This window comes from Malus sylvestris, chromosome 2, assembly GCF_916048215.2.
Source record: "Malus sylvestris chromosome 2, drMalSylv7.2, whole genome shotgun sequence".
Classification (NCBI taxonomy): Eukaryota; Viridiplantae; Streptophyta; class Magnoliopsida; order Rosales; family Rosaceae; genus Malus; species Malus sylvestris.
This window is the reverse complement of record NC_062261.1, coordinates 18699281-18711296: the sequence shown is the minus strand read 5'-3', so window position 1 is coordinate 18711296 and position 12016 is coordinate 18699281. Positions and strand designations below refer to the sequence as shown.

At 41.6% G+C, this 12016-nt stretch overlaps 1 protein-coding gene and 1 pseudogene across 1 annotated transcript in view; one reads left to right on the top strand and one right to left on the bottom strand.

Moving 5' to 3' along the window:
- Nucleotides 1–12016, top strand: part of LOC126598064 (uncharacterized) — a 92466-nt gene that overhangs the window by 75850 nt on the left and 4600 nt on the right. The gene's annotated exons all lie outside the window — the stretch shown is intronic.
- Nucleotides 7843–11062, bottom strand: LOC126597824 (disease resistance protein RPM1-like; annotated as a pseudogene).

Here is a 12016-nt window from a genome sequence, read left to right as displayed (position 1 = left end):
GCTTTTAACCTTGATGATATGAGATACACTTGCTTTGGTGTGGCTTGTTTGTAGAGGTATTATCGGGAGGAAAAGAAGCTGAGTATTTCGAGAGACTTTGCTGAGAGTGCCCTCTCGGATGTGAAGAAAAGTTGAGCATTTTTTTTATTTGCAGGTCTACCTGGCTGTGGAGGATGGAGGTCGACATATATAGGAGTCTCCCTGCTATTCCTTTACCCTTCTTGGTCATAGCAATGTAGTGGGAGCTGCAAGCTTCACGTGTTTTAACTTTGTCAGAGCACTTTGAAAAAGTGGTATGTGGTATCTGGAAAGCTGATGTTGCGTGTGAAGATTGCAGACAAGCTTTATCCAAGGAAATCTGGCTCTCAAAGTTCGAAGAGTGGTGCCTCTTCGATTTTAGAACAAGCAATCTTGTCGGGGATCTGGCGCTCGAGATTCAGAGAACGGTGCCTCTTCAATTTTTAAGAAAGCAATCATGTTGGGAGTCTGACTCTTAAGATTCGGATAGCAGTGTCTCTTCAATTTTTTAGAAAGTAATCCTGTTGGGAGTCTAGCTCTCGAGATTCGGAGGGGGTGCCTCTTCGATTTTTGAGCACGTAATCTTGTTCGGAGTCTGGCTCTCGAGATTCGAAGAGCGGTGCCTCTTTGATTTTTGAGAAAGCAATCATGTTGGGAGTCTGACTTTTGAGATTCGAATAGCAATGTCTCTTCGATTTTTGAGAAAGTAATCATGTTGGGAGTCTGGCTTTCGAGATTCGGAGGGCGATGCCTATTCGATTTTTAAGCATGTAATCTTGTTGGGAGTCTGGCTCTCGAGATTCGAAGAGCGGTGCCTCTTCGATTTTTGAGCAAGCAATCTTGTTGGGAGTGTTTTCTCAAATGTGAGTAAAGGTTGGGCATTTTTGCCAGTCTGCCTTGCCACGGAGCACGGAGGTTGACACACATTGGGACTTTCTAGTTATCAAGCAGTGGTGCTGTTCCTTTACCCTTGTGGGTAATAGTAGGGTAGTTGAACCTTCAAAATTTATGTGTCTAAACTTTGTCAGAGATCTTTGGCAAAGTTATCTTTGGTACCCGAGGAGCTGATGTTGCGTGTGGAAAGTGGTGCCTCTTCGAAATCCAGAAAGTGGTGCCTCTTCGATTTTTGAACCAACGGCCATGTTGCCCTTTCTTTTATAAGGGCACCAATTGTGTGCAAGAAGTACATTCAGAGAGTTATTGCTTGTAGTAATTTTCCTCTTACTTCAAAGATTTATTGCACCTTATTTCTCCTTCATCATTTCTGAGAATGTCTGGCCCATCCGACCGTCGTTTTGACTTGAACTTTGGTGAAGAGGCAGCCATGCCTTCTTAAGACAACATATGGCGCCCATCCTTCTTATCCCCTACTAGTCCTCTTACCGTTAGGGACTCTGTGATGAAGAATGATATGACCGCTGCGGTGGTGGCCAGGAACCTTCTCACTCTCAAAGATAACATACTACTTTCCAAACGGTCTGATGAGTTGGCTGTTAAGGATTCTCTGGCCCTCAGTGTTCAGTGTGCAGGTTCTGTGTCTAATATGGCCTAACGCCTATTTGCTCGAACCCGCCAAGTTGAATCATTGGCGGCTGAAGTGATAAGTCTCAAACAAGATATCAGAGGGCTCAAGCATGAGAATAAACAGTTGCACAGACTCGCACATGACTATGCTACAAACATGAAGAGGAAGCTCGACCAGCTGCAGGAATCTGATGATCAGATTTTACTTGATCATCAGAGGTTTGTGGGTTTGTTCCAAAGGCATTTATTGCCTTCGTCTTCTGGGGCTATACCGCGTAATGAATCTCCAAATGATCAACCTTCGGTGCCTCCTCCTTCTGAGGTTCTGCCTAGTACTGAGGCTCCGAATAATCATCCTCTGGTGCCTCATCTTTCTGGGGCTCTGCCGACCGCTGAGACTTCTCCTGAGCAACCTTTGTGAAGGCTCCCTCTTGTTTGTTTATTTTGATTCATGTATATGTACATATTTGTAACTTATCGGAGATGTCAATAAACAAGATTTGCTTCATTTGAACGTATTGTGTTAAATACACCAAGGCCTTCTTCACTAAGTTATTTGAATTTTTCCTTTTGTTGAAGCTTGTATGTTGAAGCTTTGTGAATGAAGCATGTAGGTTGAGGTAGTGCTCCCTTAATTTCCCGAGTGAGAAAAACTTCTCGGTTGGAGACTTGAAAAAATCCAAGTCACTGAGTGGTCATGAGACTTCCGAGTATCAAGATGCAGTAGCATATGGTAAGAGTCTTCTAAGTCTCCAGTATAGGGAGTGGACGAAGGAGGTGTCTTGCTAGTAGCCAAGTTTCCAAAGTAACAAAACTTCACCATTTTTCTTTCTAAGTGGTAGCCCAAAACTCCTCCTTCATATATATTTGTTATGAAAGTTGTTAGGCCCAAAGAAGATGAGGCCTAGGCAATTTTGTTTTTTTTATTTTCGCTTTTTTTTTTAATTTTTGAATTTTCGAATTTCTGAATTTCTAAATTTTCGAATTTTCGAATTTTTGAATTTTTGAATTTTCAAATTTCTGGAAAAAAAAAATATATATATATATATATATATATATATTTTTTAAGTTTTATAGGTGAAGCTTTGTAGGTGAAGCTTTGATGTTGAAGCTTTGTTGGGTACCATGAATTGATTTTGCTTCACACTATCTTGATCAAGATAGTGTGAAGCTTTTGTAGGTGAAGCTTTGTTGGTGAAGCTTTTGTAGGTGAAGCTTTGTTGGTGAAGCTTTTGTAGGTGAAGCTTTTGTGGGTGAAGCTTTGTTGAGTACCATGAATTGATTTTGCTTCACACTATCTTGATCAAGATAGTGTGAAGATTTGTTGGTGAAGCTTTTGTGGGTGAAGCTTTTGTGGTGGGGGAAACTTTTGTGGGTGAAGCTTTTGTTGGTGAAGCTTTTATTGGTGAAGTTTTTGTAGGTGAAGCTTTTGTGATGGGTGAAGCTTTTTTGGGTGAAGCTTTTGTTGGTGAAACTTTGTTGGGCACCATGAATTGATTTTGCTTCACACTATCTTGATCAAGATAGTGTGAAGCTTTTGTAGGTGAAGCTTTTGTGTTAAGCTTTGTAGGTGAAGCTTTTGTGGGTGAAGCTTTTGTAGGTGAAGCTTTTGTGGGTCAAGCTTTTGTGGGTCAAGCTTTTGTGGGTCAAGCTTTTGTGGGTGAAGCTTTTGTGAGTCAAGCTTTTGTGGGTCAAGCTTTTGTGGGTCAAGCTTTTGTGGGTTGAAGCTTTTGTGGGTGAAGCTTTTGTTGGTGAAGCTTTTATGGGTGAAGCTTTTGTAGATGAAGCTATTGTGGGTGAAACTTTTGTGTTGAAGCTTTTGTGTTGAAGCTTTGTAGGTGAAGCTTTGGAGTTGAAGCTTTGTAGGTGAAGCTTTTGTAGGTGAAGCTTTGGAGTTGAAGCTTTGTAGGTGAAGCTTTGGAGTTGAAGCTTTTGTAGGTGAAGCTTTGGAGTTAAAGCTTTTGTTGGGTACCATGAATTGATTTTGTTTCACACTATCTTGATCAAGATAGTGTGAAGCTTTTGAGAATTTGTAGTTGTCCTCCATTGATGAAGCTTTGTTGAATTTCCCTTTTTTTTCTTTTTTTTCTTTTTTGTTTTGGGAAACTAGAAATTTGAAAATGTGGGAAAGACAATATATACAAATTTTGCTTCCACACTGTTGAGCAAGAGATTGTGATGCAAGCCACACCTTGTAGTAATCGAAGGTTTGGATGAACCATATAAATTGAATGTGCTTCGAACAGTTTTGATCAAGAGTGTGTGAAGCTTTTTATGAGTTGTAGTTGCCCTTCATTGATGAAGCTTTTCTTGGCACCATAAATTGGTTTTGCTTCACACTGTCTTGATCAAGAGTGTGTGAAGCTTTTGAGAATTGTGGTTGCCCTCCATTGATAAAGCTCTTGTTGGCACCATAAATTGGTTTTGTTTCACACCGTCTTAATTAAGAGTGTATGAAGCTTTTGAGAATTGTGGTTGCCCTCCATTGATGAAGCTTTTGTTGGCACCATAAATTGGTTTTGCTTCACACTGTCTTGATCAAGAGTGTGTGAAGCTTTCTACGAGTTGTAGTGTTTACATTGTTACAGAGGGGAAATGTCTGAAGCAGATGCAAGAGGGGGCTGAATAGCTTGATCTTCGTATGTCATACACTGAAGTTGTTGTTGACTTGCAATAAGACTTTGTTGGTGACTAAACTCTTGTTGGGCATAAGTGCTCCCCTAGTTTAGTTGTCAAGCTTGAGGGTTTTTGATTATTTTTGAATGCTAGGAGTTCACATGTACAAGTTGTACCACTCGTCTTCTGGTAGGTGGAATGAATGGTGAGTTGCTTTCATCACTTGGTTGGTGGTACGAAGGTGAGTTCCTTCATCACCTTTCATAACATTTCATCACCTGGTTGGTGGCATGAGGATGAGTTCCTTCTTCACATGGTTGGTGGTGTGAATGGCAAGTTGCCAAATAATATTAGAGTATGGGTTGTACATTTCATCACCTGGTTAGTAGCATGAATGAGAGTACGGGTTGTACATTTCATCACCTGGTTGGTGGCATGAAGATGAGTTCCTTCTTCACCTGGTTGGTGGCATGAGTGGCAAGTTGCCAAATGATATTAGAGTACTGGTTGTACATTTCATCACCTGGTTGGTGGTATGAATGGCAAGTTGCCAAATGATATTAGAGTACGGATTGTACATTTCATCACCTGGTTGGTGGCATGAAGATAAGTTCCTTCTTCACCTGGTTGGTGGCATGAATGGTAAGTTGCCAAACGATATTAGAGTACAGGTTGTACATTTCATCACCTGGTTAGTGGCATGAAGTAAAGTACAAGTTGTACATTTCATCACCTGGTTGGTGGCATGAAGATGAGTTCCTTCTTCACATTTCATCACCTGGTTGGTGAGAATAAGAGCAAGGTGTTGAGGCACATTGTAGCAAATGTCGAATGACACAAAGTATGTTGAACCATTTCGAAGCACAGTTGGCTTATGTTTGGAAGTGTTGGAATGTATGATGTTTATGTATGAATGTGTTGGAATGTATGATGTTTATGTATGAATGTGTTGGAATGTGTGATGTTTATGTTGATTGATATGAGTGATGCTTATGAATGTTTTGCTATGCATAAAGGGATCCATGCTTTTGATATGTGAACCATGTTGGTTGTAACACTTCGTATCACATACTTTGTGTCAAAGTACGCATGTTGAAGCTTTGAGTTAGAGCTAAGGATAGGTCAGCGTAGACCAAGTGTTCCAGTGCTTGGAACACAAAACACTCAAAAGAAGTTGTCTGAATTACCTTTTCTTTAAATATTTGTCGAATGGCTTGTGTGACAAAAGATCTCAAGCGATTGAGAGTCAAAACATTTGTAATGTGTATGCCTTCTTATAATAGCATTTCCTTCAATACCTAGTCCTCCACTTTGAAAGAGTGAGGCTTGGCCCTATAGTCATAATAGTCGACGGTACGTTCACCCCTGGTTGTCTTGATACGAACTTGTATCCCTCTTATTGTAATGGGCTTGCTGAGAGTAAAAATCATTCCTCTTACCAAGAGACAGATACGTTTGGTGACTTAGCGAGTAGCTAAATGAGGCAGGAGATGATGCAATGGGTGTCTGAATGGCCAAGATCTCCTCACTTGGTAAAACTTGACTTCCACTTCCCACTTGTTGATAGGGGTTAACCATATGAGGGTTCCCTTGGTATGTCCTTGCTTCGGCGGAGGCGTGGTTGTAAGCATGTGCCATCACCTCATAGTAAGTCTTCCAAGTGTTGGCATTGATCGTGTACTTGAAGAAACAATCACATAGGCCTGCCGTGAAGGCCTTGAGGGCAATCTTGTCATCTGCCTCAGCGCAGCGAGAATACTCATGGCTGAAGCGACCGGCATACTCTCGTAGTGACTCGTCCGGCTTCTGGCGAATAGTGTACAAGTCATCTGCAGAATGCAAGTGATCGGTCTGGAAAATGTGTTGAGAGACAAACAATTTCCTCAGTTCCTCAAATGAGTCTACTGTCTCAATTGGAAGACGACAATACCAGTTTAGAGATCCGCCAAAGAAGGTGGAGGGGAAGAGAAGACATCGCTCTTCTTCGGTATGCATCCGATATGCCATGGTGGACTCAAAGAGGTTATGGTGTTTAATTGGGTCCTCCCTTCCAGTATAGAGTTGTAAACCAGGCTTTTGTTTTGTATTCGCTTAAAAGGGGGTGTAGAGGATTCTTCTTGTGAGAGGGTCAGGCCTGGGTTGGTTCCAATCAGGTATCTTATTCTGACATTCGGCCTTCAACTTGTTTACTTCCTCAAGGAGTTGTAGGACAAGGGGTTCCTGAGTGGAGTCATGTACCACTGAAATTTTCTTTCATAAGTCTCCATCGCCTTTTGGAAGTAGGAAAGTTTGAGTAAGGGCGTGTGATTTTTCCTTGGACTTGCCGTATTGACTTCTAGGGCGAGTCTGTCGGAATACTTCAGAGTCCCTTGTACCTTGATGTTCCTCTAGGACCTGTCGTTCCTTCCCTAGATTGGCAGCTGGCCTGGGTCGTGGGAGGGGACCAAGTTTTTCAGAAACCCTTGGATCATTGATCTTCGAGCATATGTGAAGGGGATTCTCTCGACATTGCTTTAGGAAGTCTCAGCAGTCACGATAAACGGCTTTCGATCCTTCCAACCCTTCTGCAATGAGGTGTCTTCCTCCACTTCTCCTGCTTCGGGTCGAAGCAGCTGGGTTGAGGGAAGTCTCATGTTGATCAATGTTTTGATGATTAGCTCGCTCCTCATCAAGGATACCCATGTCGAAGAAAGGTGACCCTCCGTGTTGAGGGGCACCCAGATGATGGTTGATGTCCACAGAGGCAACGAGCTCCCGTGTTTGAGTACGCCTAATTTCATGGAGCGTCTTAAAGAGCTTCTCATACTACTCCTGGAGGATCTCATTCTTCATTGTAATCTTGTTGTTCTGAGCTTCTAGCTCATCGACTTTAGCTTGAAGAGCAACCCTCTTTCCTTCCTTCTTTCGTTGCTTCGCACTAGGTGCAATAAGGGTGTCATTCTGTGTGTTGTGGCTTCCTTCGCTCCCCATGTTGGAGAGGGATGTCTGGTCAAAAGAGAGTGTACAAATGGTGGAAACCAGCTTGACAAAGCTGAAGAAAGTGGGAATAAGTGTCGTTCCCACAGACGACGCCAAATGTTGATGCACAAAATCAGTGGGGACTTTAGTACAACAGAAAATGTTAAGTTTGTGACCTTCGCTAGATTGCTCCGGTCACTAGTATGGGTAAGTATGCAAATGGATAGAGACAAGGAAGCAAACACAAGATGTACGTGGTTCACCCAGATTGGCTACGTTTACGGAGTAGAGGAGTTCTCATTAATTGTGAAGGGTTTGCACAAGTACATAGGTTCAAGCTCTCCTTTAGTGAGTACAAGTGAATGATTTAGTACAAATGACATTAGGAAATATTATGAGAGAATGATCTCTATTTATAGAATAGAATTTCTAGTTTCATTTTGACATTGACAAATGTCGTGTTGTGATTGGCTTCTGATGTTGACACGTGTCGCGCTATGATTGACTTCTGATGTCGACACGTGTCGCGCTGTGATTGGCCTCCTGGTTGGAGGGAAACTCTTATGGGTCCTTGACGGTATAACGTTGACCGGTGCTCAATAGTTTCAGGATTGGTCAAGTATGGTACAAACAATGTTCATTTTTATTTCTCTAATTTTCCTTCGTTCATTAATTCAATTCAATTCAATTGGCAAAAATAAACATGGATGTGTTGGGGGAGAAAACTTGTGTGTGAAAATTATTTATTAAAGCAGTAAACTGAACTATAAAATCTCAATTCAAAAGATAAAAACACAGAATATTGGTTACAATTCACATACATCATTAAAATTAGAGCAAAATTGAATTGGAAGCTTGCAAACCAGACTATTTTTGTGCAAAACACTTAACTTTCATCCCAAGTTATTACAAACGAAACCTTCACTAGTTGGGGGAAACACGCAGGTTGTGAGTCTCATATATCCCACATCTTGTACCAAACTTGTAACTAAAAAGAACGTCTCGTATATGCTTAACAATCCAATAATGTTGGCCGTTTTTCGGATCCACATCACGTTGGAATTCTTTCAGCATGTTCACAAAGCGAAGAGTTGTTAGATTTTGGAGATGGTGGATGCTGGAGGGCATCTCCTTCAGTTGTGTGGAGGGTCCTATTTGTAGCTCTCTGAGGAGAGGCATAGCCCCATTGTCTATAACCAATGAATTTAGCCCATCCAAGTCCCTAAGTTGTAGCACCTCCAGTTTCTGAAACCCTCGTTCAAAATGCAGCTCCACGCGGTCATATACCTTGTACGAGAGTCCAAGCTCTAACCGATAAGGTAGATTTTGAAGGGCTTTTAGTGGGGAATCTCTCAACCTTGACCAGAAAATCTTTAGCTTGACTAGGTGTTGAAGCTTTGGAATCCAACTTGGCAACTTCTCTAGACGCCCCTTCAGGTAGAGGATTCGAATAAATTCTGGTGGACTTGAAATGGATTGCAGACCCAGGACTTCATCTTCACTTATCGTACTTAATTCTAGAGATTCGAGGCAGCTCATGTTTTCAACCGAAGCGCAATAGAACCCTTCCATCTTCACTTTTCAAGTTTTTTAGGCCCAACTTTCTCAGCTGCCTTAGCTTTCGGGGTGCTTTGATCAGATTGATCCCTCCATGATTTGCCTCGACATGGTACAGTTTCTGCAAAGCTTGCAAGCATCCAATACCATCATCTATCTTCACTCCTCGTTCGGATTTAAGACTAAACTCTATGTTGTAGTCATGGTAGTATCCCAAAAGATGTCTCAACTTAACAAGCCTTTTGATCTCAGCTGGTATTTCGTACACCAGAGACTGTTTTAGATCCAGGGTTTCTAAGCTTTGCAGATTGCATATAGACTCCGGAAGCAACTTCCCTTTCGTATTCCTTAGGCTTAGGTACTTCAAGAGATACAAATACCCAACAAATTTCGGAAGATAATTGAGTGGAGCATCTGTGAAATCCAATACTTTCACAAGTTTTAAGTTTCCACTCAATGTGTTGAGAAAAGATACAGGCCATTCTACTTGGTTGAAAGTAAATATAGAACGGATATGAGACTGTGTAATGCTTCCAAGGGCTTCTGAGGGACTGCTGTCTATCGAGAGACGTCGAGTTACAGGCTCAAAAGTGGACTCATCTTCTGATAACATGTGACAGAAGCTTGAATCAGCACCCTTTCTTCGGAGGACTTCGCGCAAAAGATCATGAACACGACAGCTTCTAGCTTTTCCATCAATGTAAACTTTCGACACTTGAACCAGGTTTCTATGGATTAGCTCAGTCAAGTATTCCTCTCCAACCTCTTCCAATGTCTTTCCCTTCTTCAATTTTACAAACCCTTCAGCGATCCACAACCGAATCAATCTTATGCAACTAACCGAATAGTCCTCAGGAAAGATGCCAAAGTATAAGACACAAGATTTGAGGTAATACGGTAGATGATGATAGCTGAGGTATAGGATTCTTGTGAGGCTTTTAAGATGGGGATTGCTTTCCAATTCGGAACTGAGGCTATTATATAATCTCTGCCATTCATACAAACCTTTAACTTGGGTCGACAGCAGACCACCTATGGAAACAATTGCCAAAGGTAGTCCTTCACATTTCTTAACAATATTAAGAGACAACTCCTCCAAATCCGGAGGACAATTTCCCTCCAATTCGAACTGAAACGCCTTTTTGCAAAACAATTCCCATGCCTTGTTTGGAGGCAGAAGTTTCAAGGGATGGACATGAATAAAACAAGTCCTTATGCAAAAATCAGCAACATATTTCTTCCTACTAGTGATCATTATTCTTCTACCTTTATTATCTGGTAAAGCATGTTCTATAGCCCCCCAAAAGTCTACTTTCCATACATCATCAAAAACAACCACATACCTCTTTTGCTCCAAATATTCTCTCAATTTGCGAATTAGAGCCTCCTCATCCATTGTGTCAATCCCCTTGGGGGTAAACTCCTTCCTCGCCTTGTAGAATTGCATTATCATCCTCCTCAAAAGATCCTCCACCTTGTCAGACTGAGACACCGTGAAATGCACCACCACCTTTCCCATTGTCATAAACTTTCTTGGCAAGAGTGGTCTCCCCGAGTCCTCCCATGCCAACCACCGAAATCACTTCGCGCCTCGACGCTTCATTCACCAACCAACCAATTAGCTCATCTCTGGCCGATTCAACCCCCACAACTTCAGCTTCCTCAATGAAAAGGGAAGCCACTCTAGGGTCGTGCCATGGAAGAGTCTTTTCTCCAAAGTCAATGGAATTAAATCCATATCTTTCACTTCTAGCCTTGATTTCACTAACCAATGTTTTCATCCCATCAATTTTTTAGACAATGTCATCTTTCGTTCTCATTTTCTTCAGAAACCAAACCACCGTGGGGACAAAATGAAAGAATCCAGAGTCTTGATCATGCCGCGTGACTCAAAGCAAGTATTCATCAACAATATCTTCTATGCAATAAGCTGCTTCCCGTACTTGTTTGACCCAAGTTTTGATACTGTCATTGGCCATCTCGTCATCTTTTGTTGCAGCCTTAGCGTCTGCATCCTTAAGGAATGATCGGATGCTCTCGATCTCATCTCTGATGAAGCCCACTTCAGAGCGCGCGTCTCTTGCAAGTTTGGCCTCTGCGGTGAGTAGTAATGAGATTAACTTATCAATCACAAAGCATACAATTGCTTCTGCCATTCTGCCCTCTGCTTTTTTGGCCGGCAGCATTGCATCATACCAGCAATCTCATGGCTCAACTCAGACGACAAAGTTGACTTTTCTGGCTTCCACCAGCTTGCAAATTTCATTGACTAAGCAAGCTCTATTTTAAATTGTGTAATCCATCCATCAAATTGCGGAGACCTGACCTGCTTCATTTTCAGTAATTATTAATTAATTCATGACTTGTCGACGAGTAAGACCAGCCAACCTTTTAGAGCAATTCCACCCCTAAGGACTTTGCGCCAGCACCCAGCGCATTTATCCACTCAAGTGAACAGTAATAGACTGGAGTGAATAGTAATAGACCAAGGCATCTCCACCCCTAAAAAAATGCGCTGGCACCCAACGCATTTATTTGGTGTGTTTTTTTTTTTTAAAGTTTATTTCGGATAAGATTTTTAACCAATTTCGGATAAAATTTCAAATAAGCTTAAAAAAAATACACACTAAAATAAAATTACATACTCATCAAATAAACTATAAAAAAAAACACACTAAAATGAAATTACATAAACTCATCAAATACACTTTATTCTTCAACCACAAGCTTTTTGGTATTTTTTTTCACACAAAAAGTATATGAAAGCTTTGGTAGAAAGTGTAGAAAATATTGAAATGTGGTGTAAGGTGGAAGATGAGGGTTAGGTATTTATAGAATTTTTTTCTTTTTTTAAAAACTTTTCTGTATTTTTTAATAATTTTTCTGTATTTTTTAATAAATTTTAATTTAGTTAATTAACGTGGACCGTTGATCTATGATCGGACGGTCCTTTTTAAAAGTCAAATTTAAATTTTTTTTACCGTTGGAAATCCAACGGTCTACAAAAAATAGCCGTTGGAAATCCAACGGCACTGAGGAGGGCCACGTAGCCCTATTCCGGGTGAACACAAGTGGGCTGACAAGCGGGCCCCGCCGCCTGCAACCTTGTCTGCTACTCGCGCACAGGCGCGATTCTGCTGCACGCGCCAGCCAATAGGCCGGCCTCTGGGTCTGTCCGAAATGGGCTGGCCTGTTGCCTGGCATGGGCTGGGGGCTGGGACATTTTGTGGGCTGGAGCAAATTCACTGAGGGCTGGCTTGTTTTTTGGACTGAGGGCTGGGACATTTTGTTCCCGGTGGAGTTGCTCTTAGGACTTGTTTTGGAGGCCATTTCGTTGTTTAGT